Source organism: Phyllobates terribilis, unplaced genomic scaffold (assembly GCF_046119375.1).
Source record: "Phyllobates terribilis strain yellow unplaced genomic scaffold, ASM4611937v1 Scaffold_164__1_contigs__length_4228542, whole genome shotgun sequence".
NCBI lineage: Eukaryota > Metazoa > Chordata > Amphibia > Anura > Dendrobatidae > Phyllobates > Phyllobates terribilis.
This window is the reverse complement of record NW_027362924.1, coordinates 2238269-2250196: the sequence shown is the minus strand read 5'-3', so window position 1 is coordinate 2250196 and position 11928 is coordinate 2238269.

Genomic DNA, 11928 nt, shown 5'->3' with positions numbered 1-11928 from the left:
TAGCTTAATAAGATGGTGTAAATGCCCCTTGGAAGAGACTTGCAGGTCACAGTAGCTTAACAAGACGTTTTAAATGTGCTTTGGAAGAGAAGTGCAGGTCGCAATAGCTTAACAAGACAGTTTAAATGCCCCTTGGAAGAGGCTTGCAGGTCGCAGTAGCTTACCAAGACGGTTTAAATGGCCCTTGGAAGAGACGTGCAGGTCGCAGTAGATTAACAAGACGGTTTAAATGCCCATTGGAAGAGCGGTGGAGGTCGCAGTAGCTTAACAAGATGGTTTAAATGCCCCTTGGAAGAGACATGCAGGTCACAGTAGCTTAACAAGATAGTTTAAATGCCCCTTGGAAGAGACGTGCAGGTCGCAGTAGATTAACAAGACGGCTTAAATGCCCTTTGGAAGAGACGTGCAGGTCGCAGTAGCTTAACAAGACAGTTTAAATGCCCCTTGGAAGAGACGTGCAGGTCCCAGTAGCTTAACAAGACAGTTTAAATGCCCCTTGGAAGAGACGTGCAGGTCGCAGTAGCTTAATAAGATGGTGTAAATGCCCCTTTGAAGAGACTTGCAGGTCACAGTAGCTTAACAAGACGTTTTAAATGCCCCTTGGAAGAGAAGTGCAGGTCGCAGTAGCTTAACAAGACAGTTTAAATGCCCCTTGGAAGAGGCTTGCAGGTCGCAGTAGCTTACCAAGACGGTTTAAATGGCCCTTGGAAGAGACGTGCAGGTCGCAGTAGCTTAACAAGACGGTTTAAATGCCCATTGGAAGAGCGGTGGAGGTCGCAGTAGCTTAACAAGATGGTTTAAATGCCCCTTGGAAGAGACATGCAGGTCACAGTAGCTTAACAAGACGGTTTAAATGCCCCTTGAAAGAGACGTGCAGGTCGCAGTAGCTTAACAAGATGGTTTAAATGCCCCTTGGAAGAGACGTGCAGGTCGCAGTAGATTAACAAGATGGCTTAAATGCCCTTTGGAAGAGACGTGCAGGTCGCAGTAGCTTAACAAGACAGTTTAAATGCCCTTGGAAGAGACGTGCAGGTCGCAGTAGCTTAATAAGATGGTTTAAATGCCCCTTGCAAGAGATGTGCAGGTCGCAGTAGCTTAATAAGACGGTTTATATACCCCTTGGTAGAAACGTGCAGGTCACAGTAGCTTAACAAGACGGTTTAAATGCCACTTGGAAGAGACGTGCAGGTCGCAGTAGCTTAACAAGATGGTTTAAATGCCCCTTGGAAAAGCGGTGGAGGTCGCAGTAGCTAAACAAGACTGTTTAAATGCCCATTGCAAGAGACCTGCAGGTCGCAGTAGCTTAACAAGACGGTTTAAATGCCCCTTGGAAGAGACTTGCAGGTCACAGTAGCTTAAAAAGACGTTTTAAATGCCCCTTGGAAGAGCGATGGAGGTCGCAGTAGCTTAACAAGACGGTTTAAATACCCCTTGGATGAAACGTGCAGGTCACAGGATCTTAATAAGACGGTTTAAATGTCCCTTGGAAAAGACGTGCAGGTCGCAGTAGCTTACCAAGACAGTTTAAATGGCCCTTGGAAGAGACGTGCAGGTCGCAGTAGCTTAACAAGACGGTTTAAATGCCCCTTGGAAGAGACATGCAGGTCGCAGTAGCTTAACAATACAGTTTAAATGCCCCTTAGAAGAGACGCGCAGGTCGCTGTAGCTTAATAAGACCGTTTAAATGCCCCTTGCAAGAGACGTGCAGGTCGCAGTAGCTTAATAAGATGGTTTAAATGCCACTTGGAAGAGACGTGCAGGACGCAGTAGCTTAACAAGATGGTTTAAATGCCCCTTGGAAGAGCGTTGGAGGTCGCATTAGCTTAACAAGACGTTTTAAATGCCCATTGGAAGAGACATGCAGGTCGCAGTAGCTTAATAAGACGGTTTAAATGCCCCTTGGAAGAGACATGCTGGTCGCAGTAGCTTAACAAGACGGTTTAAATGCCCCTTAGAAGAGACGTGCAGGTCGCAGTAGCTTAAAAAGACGGTTTAAATGCCCTTTGGAAGAGACATGCAGGTCGCAGCAGCTTAACAAGACTGTTTAAATGCCCCTTGGAAGAGACGTGCAGGTCGCAGTAGCTTAACAAAACGGTTTAAATGCACCTTGATAGAGACATGCAGGTCGCAGTAGCTTAACAAGATGGTTTAAATGCCCCTTGGAAGAGCGGTGGAGGTTGCCGAAGCTTAACAAGACAGATTAAATGCCCCTTGGAAGAGACGTGCAGCTCACAGGAGCTTAATAAGACGGTTTAAATGCCCCTTGAAAAAGTGGTGGAGGTTACAGTAGCTTATCAAGACGGTTTAAATGCCCCTTGGAAATGACGTGAAAGTCGCAGTAGCTTAACAAGACAATTTAAATGCCCCTTGCAAGAGACGTGCAGGTCGCAGTAGCTTAACAAGACGTTTAAATGACCCTTGGAAGAGACGTGCAGGTCGCAGTAGCTTAACAAGATGGTTTAAATGCCCCTTGGAAGAGCGGTGGAGGTTGCCGAAGCTTAACAAGACAGTTTAAATGCCCCTTGGAAGAGACGTGCAGGTCACAGGAGCTTAATAAGACGGTTTAAATGTCCCTTGGAAGAGACGTGCAGGTCGCAGTAGCTTAACTAGACGGTTTAAATGCCCCTTGGAAGAGAAGTGCAGGTCGCAGTAGCTTATCAAGACGGTTTAAATGCCACTTGGAAGAGCGGTGTAGGTCACAGTAGCTTAACAAGACAGTTTAAATGCCCCTTGGAAGAGACGTGCAGGTCGCAGTACCTTAATAAGATGGTTTAAATGCCCCTTGCAAGAGATGTGCAGGTCGCAGTAGCTTAATAAGACGGTTTAAATGCCCCTTGCTAGAAACGTGCAGGTCACAGGAGCTTAACAAGACGGTTTAAATGCCACTTGGAAGAGCGGTGTAGGTCACAGTAGCTTAACAAGACAGTTTAAATGCCCCTTGGAAGAAACGTGCAGGTCGCAGTACCTTAATAAGATGGTTTAAATGCCACTTGGAAGAGACGTGCAGGTCACAGTAGCTTAACAAGATGGTTTAAATGCCCCTTGGAAAAGCGGTGGAGGTCGCAGTAGCTTAACAAGACGGTTTAAATGCCCATTGGAAGAGAACTGCAGGTCGCAGTAGCTTAACAAGACGGTTTAAATGCCCCTTGGAAGAGACGTGCAGGTCGCAGTAGCTTAAAAAGACGGTTTAAATGCCCCTTGGAAGAGCGGTGGAGGTCGCAGTAGCTTAACAAGACTGTTTAAATGCCCATTGTAAGTGCGGTGGAGGTCGCAATAGCTTAACAAGACGGTTTAAATGCCCCGTGGAAGAAACGTGCAGGTCACAGGATCTTAATAAGACAGTTTAAATGTCCCTTGGAAGAGACGTGCAGGTCGCAGTAGCTTACCAAGACAGTTTAAATGGCCCTTGGAAGAGACGTGCAGGTCGCAGTAGCTTAACAAGACTGTTTAAATGCCCCTTGGAAGAGCGGTGGAGGTCGCAGAAGCTTAACAAGACAGTTTAAATGCCCCTTGGAAGAGACGTGCAGGTCACAGGAGCTTAATAAGACGGTTTAAATGTCCCTTGGAAGAGACGTGCAGGTTGCAGTAGCTTAACAAGACGGTTTAAATGCCCCTTGGAAGAGATGTGCAGGTCGCAGTAGCTTAACAAGATAGTTTAAATGCCCCTTGGAAGAGCGGTGGAGGTCGCAGAAGCTTAACAAGACAGTTTAAATGTCTCTTGGAAGAGACGTGCAGGTCGCAGTAGCTTACCAAGACGATTTAAATGCCCTTTGGAAGAGACATGCAGGTCGCAGGAGCTTAACAAGACGGTTTAAATGCCCCTTGGAAGAGCGGTGTAGGTTGCAGTAGCTTAACAAGACAGTTTAAATGCCCTTTGGAAGAGACATGCAGGTCGCAGCAGCTTAACAAGACTGTTTAAATGCCGCTTGGAAGAGACGTGCAGGTCGCAGTAGCTTACCAAGACGGTTTAAATGCCCCTGGGTAGAGACATTCAGGTCGCAGTATCTTAACAAGAAGGTTCAAATGCCCCATTGAAGAGACGTGCAGGTCGCAGTAGCTTAACAAGACGGTTTAATTGCCCCTTGGAAAAGTGGTGGAGGTTACAGTAGCTTAGCAAGATGGTTTAAATGCCCTTTGGAAGAGACGTGCAAGTCGCAGTAGCTTAACAATACGATTTAAATGCCCCCTGGAAGAGACTTGCAGGTCGCAGTGGCTTAACAAGACGGTTTAAATGCCACTTGGAAGAGACGTGCAGGTCGCAGTCGCTTAACAAGACAGTTTAAATATCCCTTGGAAGAGCGTTGGAGGTCGCAGAAGCTAAACAAGACAGTTTAAATGCCCCTTGGAAGAGACGTGCAGGTCACAGGATCTTAATAAGACAGTTTAAATGTCCCTTGGAAGAGACGTGCAGGTCGCAGTAGCTTAACAAGACTGTTTAAATGCCCCTTGGAAGAGCGGTGGAGGTCGCAGAAGCTTAACAAGACAGTTTAAATGCCCCTTGGAAGAGACGTGCAGGTCACAGGAGCTTAATAAGACGGTTTAAATGTCCCTTGGAAGAGACGTGCAGGTCGCAGTAGCTTAACTAGACGGTTTAAATGCCCCTTGGAAGAGACGTGCAGGTCGTAGTAGCTTAACAAGACGGTTTAAATGCCACTTGGAAGAGCGGTGTAGGTCACTGTAGCTTAACAAGACAGTTTAAATGCCCCTTGGAAGAGACGTGCAGGTCGCAGTACCTTAATAAGATGGTTTAAATGCCCCTTGCAAGAGATGTGCAGGTCGCAGTAGCTTAATAAGACGGTTTAAATGCCCCTTGGTAGAAACGTGCAGGTCACAGGAGCTTAACAAGACGGTTTAAATGCCACTTGGAAGAGCGGTGTAGGTCACAGTAGCTTAACAAGACAGTTTAAATGCCCCTTGGAAGAAACGTGCAGGTCGCAGTACCTTAATAAGATGGTTTAAATGCCACTTGGAAGAGACGTGCAGGTCGCAGTAGCTTAACAAGATGGTTTAAATGCCCCTTGGAAAAGCGTTGGAGGTCGCAGTAGCTTAACAAGACGGTTTAAATGCCCATTGGAAGAGACGTGCAGGTCGCAGTAGCTTAACAAGACGGTTTAAATGCCCCTTGGAAGAGACGTGCAGGTCGCAGTAGCTTAAAAAGACGGTTTAAATGCCCCTTGGAAGAGCGGTGGAGGTCGCAGTAGCTTAACAAGACTGTTTAAATGCCCATTGTAAGTGCGGTGGAGGTCGCAATAGCTTAACAAGACGGTTTAAATGCCCCTTGGAAGAAACGTGCAGGTCACAGGATCTTAATAAGACAGTTTAAATGTCCCTTGGAAGAGACGTGCAGGTCGCAGTAGCTTACCAAGACAGTTTAAATGGCCCTTGGAAGAGAAGTGCAGGTCACAGTAGCTTAACAAGATGGCTTAAATGCCCCTTGGAAGAGACTTGCAGGTCGCAGTGGCTTAACAAGACGGTTTAAATGCCACTTGGAAGAGACGTGCAGGTCGCAGTCGCTTAACAAGACAGTTTATATATCCCTTGGAAGAGCGTTGGAGGTCGCAGAAGCTTAACAAGACAGTTTAAATGCCACTTGGAAGAGACGTGCAGGTCACAGGATCTTAATAAGACGGTTTAAATGTCCCTTGGAAGAGACGTGCAGGTCGCAGTAGCTTAACAAGACGGTTTAAATGCCCCTTGGAAGAGACGTGCAGGTCGCAGTAGCTTAACAAGATGGCTTAAATGCCCCTTGGAAGAGACATGCAGGTCGCATTAGCTTAACAAGTCGGTTTAAATGCCCCTTGGAAGAGAAGTGCAGGTCGCAGTAGCTTAACAAGATGGTTTAAATGCCCCTTGGAAATGTGGTGGAGGTTACAGTAGCTTAACAAGATGGTTTAAATGCCCCTTGGAAGAGACGTGCAGGTTGCAGTAGCTTAATAAGACAGTTTAAATGCCCCTTGAAAGAGACGTGCAGGTCGCTGTAGCTTAATAAGACGGTTTAAATGCCCCTTGCAAGAGACGTGCAGGTCACAGTAGCTTAAAAAAACAGTTTAAATGCCACTTGGAAGAGATGTGCAGGTCGCAGTAGCTTAACAAGATGGTTTAAATGCCCCTTGGAAGAGCGGTGGAGGTCGCATTAGCTTAAGAAGACGGTTAAAATGCCCATTGGAAGAGAGGTGCAGGTCGCAGTAGCTTAATGAGTCGATTTAAATGTCCCTTGGAAGAGACTTGTAGGTCGCAGTAGCTTAACAAAACGGTTTAAATGCCCCTTGGAAGAGACGTGCAGGTCGCAGTAGCTTAACAAGACGGTTTAAATGCCCCTCAGAAGAGGCTTGCAGGTCGCAGTAGCTTACCAAGATGGTTTAAATGCCCCTTGGAAAAGACGTGGAGGTCGCAGTAGCTTAACAAGACGGTTTAAATGCCCCTTGGAAAAGACGTGAAGGTCGCAGTAGCTTAACAAGATGGTTTAAATGCCCCTTGAAAGAGACGTGCAGGTGGCAGTAGCTTAACAAGACAGTTTAAATGACAGTTGGAAGAGGCTTGCAGGTCGCAGTAGCTTACCAAGATGGTTTAAATGGCCCTTGGAAGAGACGTGCAGGTCGCAGTAGCTTAAAAAGACGGTTTAAATGCCCCTTGGAAGAGCGGTGGAGGTCGCAGTAGCTTAACAAGAAGGTTTAAATGCCCCTTGGAAGAGACATGCAGGTCACAGTAGCTTAACAAGACGGTTTAAATGCCCCTTCGAAGAGACGTGCAGGTCCCAGTAGCTTAACAAGATGGTTTAAATGCCCCTTGGAAGAGACGTGCAGGTCGCAGTAGATTAACAAGACGGTTTAAATGCCCTTTGGAAGAGACGTGCAGGTCGCATTAGCTTAACAAGACAGTTTAAATGCCCCTTGGAAGAGACGTGCAGGTCGCAATAGCTTAATAAGATAGTTTAAATGCCCCTTACAAGAGACGTGCAGGTCGCAGTAGCTTAATAGGACGGTTTAAATGCCCCTTGGTAGAAACGTGCAGGTCACAGTAGCTTAACAAGACGGTTTAAATGCCACTTGGAAGAGACGTGCAGGTCGCAGTAGCTTAACAAGATGGTTTAAATGCCCCTTGGAAGAGCGGTGGAGGTCGAAGTAGCTTAACAAGACGGTTTAAATGCCCATTGGAAGAGACCTGCAGGTCGCAGTAGCTTAACAAGACGGTTTAAATGCCCCTTGGAAGAGACGTGCAGGTCGCAGTAGCTTAATAAGACTGTTTTAATGCCCCTTGGAAGAGCGGTGGAGGTCGCAGTAGCTTAACAAGACGGTTTAAATGCCCCTTCGAATAGACATGCAGGTCACAGTAGCTTAACAAGACGGTTTAAATGCCCCTTGGAAGAGATGTGCAGGTCGCAGTAGCTTAACAAGATGGTTTAAATGCCCCTTGGAAAAGACATGCAGGTCGCAGTAGCTTAACAAGACAGTTTAAATGCCCCTTGCAAGAGACGTGCAGGTCGCAGTAGCTTAATAAGAACGTTTAAATGCCCCTTGGTAGAAACGTGCAGGTCGCAGTAGCTTAATAACATTGGTTTAAATGCCCCTTGGAAAAGGCTTGCAGGTCGCAGTAGCTTAACAAGATGGTTTAAATGCCCCTTGGAAGAGCGGTGGAGGTCGCAGTAGCTTAACAAGACGATTTAAATGCCCCTTGGAAAAGACGTGAAGGTCACAGTAGCTTAACAAGATTGTTCAAATGCCCCTTGGAAGAGACGTTCAGGTCGCAGTAGCTTAACAAGACAGTTTAAATGCCCGTTGGAAGAGGCTTGCAGGTCGCAGTAGCTTAAGAAGACAGTTTAAATGCCCCTTGGAAGAGATGTGCAGGTCGCAGTAGCTTAACAAGATGGTTTAAATGCCCCTTGGAAGAGACATGCAGGTCGCAGTAGCTTAACAAGATGGTGTAAATGCCCCTTGGAAGAGACGTGCAGGTCGCAGTAGCTTAACAAGACGGTTTAAGTGCCCTTTGGAAGAGACGTGCAGGTCGCATTAGCTTAACAAGATGGTTTACATGACCCTTGGAAGAGACGTGCAAGTCGCAGTAGCTTAACTAGACGATTTAAATGCCCTTGGAAGAGACGTGCAGGTCGCAGTAGCTTACCAAGACGGTTTAAATGCCCCTTGGTAGAGACATGCAGGTCGCAGTATCTTAACAAGAAGGTTCAAATGCCCCATTGAAGAGACGTGCAGGTCGCAGTAGCTTAATAAGACAGTTTCATTGCCCCTTTGAAAAGTGCTGGAGGTTACAGTAGCTTAGCAAGATCGTTTAAATGCCCTTTGGAAGAGACGTGCAGGTCGCAGTAGCTTAACAAGACGGTTTAAATGCCCCTTGGAAGAGACATGCAGGTCGCAGTAGCCTAACAAGACAGTTTAAATATCCATTGGAAGAGAGGTGCAGGTCGCAGTAGGTTAATAAGACGGTTTAAATGCCCCTTGGAAGAGTCGTGCAGGTCGCAGTAGCTTAACAAGATGGTTTAAATTCCCCTTGGAAATGTGGTGGAGGTTACAGTAGCTTAACAAGACGGTTTAAATGCCCCTTGGAAGAGACGTGCAGGTCGCAGTAGCTTAATAAGACAGTTTAAATGCCCCTTGGAAGAGACGTGCAGGTCTCTGTAGCTTAATAAGGTGGTTTAAATGCCCCTTGCAAGAGACATGCAGGTCACAGTAGCTTAACAAAACGGTTTAAATGCCACTTGGAAGAGATGTGCAGGTCGCAGTAGCTTAACAAGATGGTCTAAATGCCCCTTGGAAGAGCGCTTGAGGTCGAATTAGCTTAACAAGACGGCTTAAATGCCCATTGGAAGAGAGGTGCAGGTCGCAGTAGCTTAATAAGACGGTTTAAATGCCCCTTGGAAGAGACATGCAGGTCGCAGTAGCTTAACAAGACGGTTTAAATGCCCCTTGGAAGAGACGTGCAGGTAGCAGTAGCTTAACAAGATGGTTTAAATGCCCCTTGGAAGAGACATGCAGTTCGCAGTAGCTTAACAAGACGGTTTAAATGCCCCTTGGAAGAGCGGTGGAGGTCGCATTAGCTTAACAAGACAGTTTAAATGCCCATTGGAAGAGAGGTGCAGGTCGCAGTAGCTTAATAAGACTGTTTAAATGACCCTTGGAAGAGACTTGCAGGTCGCAGTAGCTTAACAAGATGGTTTAAATGCCCCTTGGAAGAGACATGCAGGTCGCAGTAGCTTAACAAGGCGGTTTAAATGCCATTTGGAAGAGCGGTGTAGGTCACAGTAGCTTAACAAGACAGTTTAAATGACCCTTGTAAGAGACGTGCAGGTCGCAGTAGCTTAACAAGACAGTTTAAATGCGCCTTGGAAGAGACGTGCAGGTCGCAGTAGCTTAATAAGATGGTTTAAATGCCCCTTGGAAGAGGCTTGCAGGTCGCAGTAACTTACCAAGACGGTTTAAATCGCCCTTGGAAGAGACGTGCAGGTCGCAGTAGCTTAACAAGACGGTTTAAATGCCCCTTGGAAGAGCTGTGGAAGTCGCAGTAGCTTAACAAGACGGTTTAAATGCCCATTGGAAGAGACGTGCAGGTCGCAGTAGCTTAGCAAGACAGTTTAAATGCCCCTTGGAAGAGACGTGAAGGTCGCAGTAGCTTAATAAGACGGTTTAAATGCCCTTTGGAAGAGACGTGCAGGTCGCAGTAACTTAACAAGACAGTTTAAATGCCCCTTGGAAGAGACGTGAAGGTCGCAGTAGCTTAATAAGACGGTTTAAATTACCCTTGCAAGTGACGTGCAGGTCGCAGTAGCTTAATAAGACGGTTTAAATGCCCCTTAGAAGAGACGTGCAGGTCGCAGTAGCTTAAAAAGATGGTTTAAATGCCCTTTGGAAGAGACATGCAGGTCGCAGCAGCTTAACAAGACTGTTAAAATGCCACATGGAAGAGACGTGCATGTCGCAGTAGCTTAACAAGAGGGTTAAAATGCACCTTGGTAGAGACATGCAGGTCGCAGTAGCTTAACAATACGGTTTAAATGCCCCATGGAAAACTGGTGGAGGATACAGTAGCTTAACAAGACGGTTTAAATGCCCCTTGGAAGAGACGTGCATGTCGCAGTAGCTTAACAAGACGATTTAAATGCCCCTTGGAAGAGACGTGCAGGTCGCAGTAGCTTAACAAGACGGTTTAAATGCCCCTTGGAAGAGACGTGCAGGTCGCAGTAGCTTAACTAGATGGTTTAAATGCCCCTTGGAAGAGCGGTGGAGGTCGCAGAAGCTTAACAAGACAGTTTAAATGAACCTTGGAAGAGACGTGCAAGTCACAGGAGGTTAATAAGACGGTTTAAATGTCCCTTGGAAGAGAAGTGCAGGTCGCAGTAGCTTAACAAGACAGTTTAAATGCCCCTTGGAAGAGACGTGCAGGTTGCAGTAGCTTAAAAAGACGGTTTAAATGCCCCTTGGTAGAGCGGTGGAGGTCACAGTAGCTTAACAAGATGGTTTAAATGCCCCTTGGAAGAGAAGTGCAGGTCGCAGTAGCTTAACAAGATGGTTTAAATGCTCTTTGGAAGAGACATGCAGGTCGCAGTAGCTTAACAAGACGGTTTAAATGCCCCATGGAAGAGTGGTGTAGGTCGCAGTAGCTTAACAAGACAGTTTAAATGCCCTTTGGAAGAGACATGCAGGTCGCAGCAGCTTAACAAGACTGTTTAAATGCCGCGTGGAAGAGACGTGCAGGTCGCAGTAGCTTAACAAGATGGTTTAAATGCCCCATTTAAGAGACGTGCAAGTCGCAGTAGCTTAACAAGACGATTTAAATGCCCCCTGTAAGAGACGTGCAGGTCTCAGTAGCTTAACAAGGCGGTTTAAATGCACCTTGGTAGAGACATGAAGGTCGCAGTAGCTTAACAAGACGGTTTACATACCCCGTTGAAGAGACATGCAGGTCGCAGTAGCTTAACAATACGGTTTAAATGCCCCTTGGAAAAGTGGTGGAGGCTACAGTAGCTTAACAAGACGGTTTAAATGCCCCTTGGAAGAGAAGTGCATGTCGCAGTAGCTTAACAAGACGAGTTAAATGCCCTTTGGAAGAGACATGCAGGTCGCAGTAGCTTAACAAGACGGTTTAAATGCCCCTTGGAAGAGCGGTGTAGGTCGCAGTAGCTTAACAAGACAGTTTAAATGCCGCATGGAAGAGACGTGCAGGTCGCAGTAGCTTAACAAGATGGTTTAAATGCCCCATGGTAGAGACATGCAGGTCGCAGTAGCTTAACAAGACGGTTCAAATGCCCCATTGAAGAGACGTGCAGGTCGCAGCAGCTTAACAAGACGGTTTAAATACAACTTGGAATAGTGGTGGAGGTTACAGTAGCTTAACAAGATGGTTTAAATGCCCCTTGGAAGAGACGTGCAAGTCGCAGTAGCTTAACAAGACGATTTAAATGCCCCCTGGAAGAGACGTGCAGGTCGCAGTACCTTAACAAGACGGTTTAAATGCTCCTTGGTAGAGACATGCAGGTCGCAGTAGCTTAACAAGACGGTTTAAATGCCCCATTGAAGAGACCTGCAGGTCGCAGTTGCTTAACAATACGGTTTAAATGCCCCTTGGAAGAGACATGCAGGTCGCAGTAGCTTAACAAGATGGTTTAAATGCCCCTTGGAAGAGCGGTGGAGGTCACAGAAGCTTAACAAGACAGTTTAAATGCCCCTTGGAAGAGACGTGCAGGTCACAGGAGCTTAATAAGATGGTTTAAATGTCCCTTGGAAGAGAAGTGCAGGTCGCAGTAGCTTAACAAGATGGTTTAAATGCCCCTTGGAAGAGAAGTGCAGGTCGCCGTAGCTTACCAAGACGATTTAAATGACCTTTGGAAGAGACATGCAGGTCGCAGTAGCTTAACAAGACTGTTTAAATGCCCCTTGGAAGAGCGGTGTAGGTCGCAGTAGCTTAACAAGACAGTCTAAA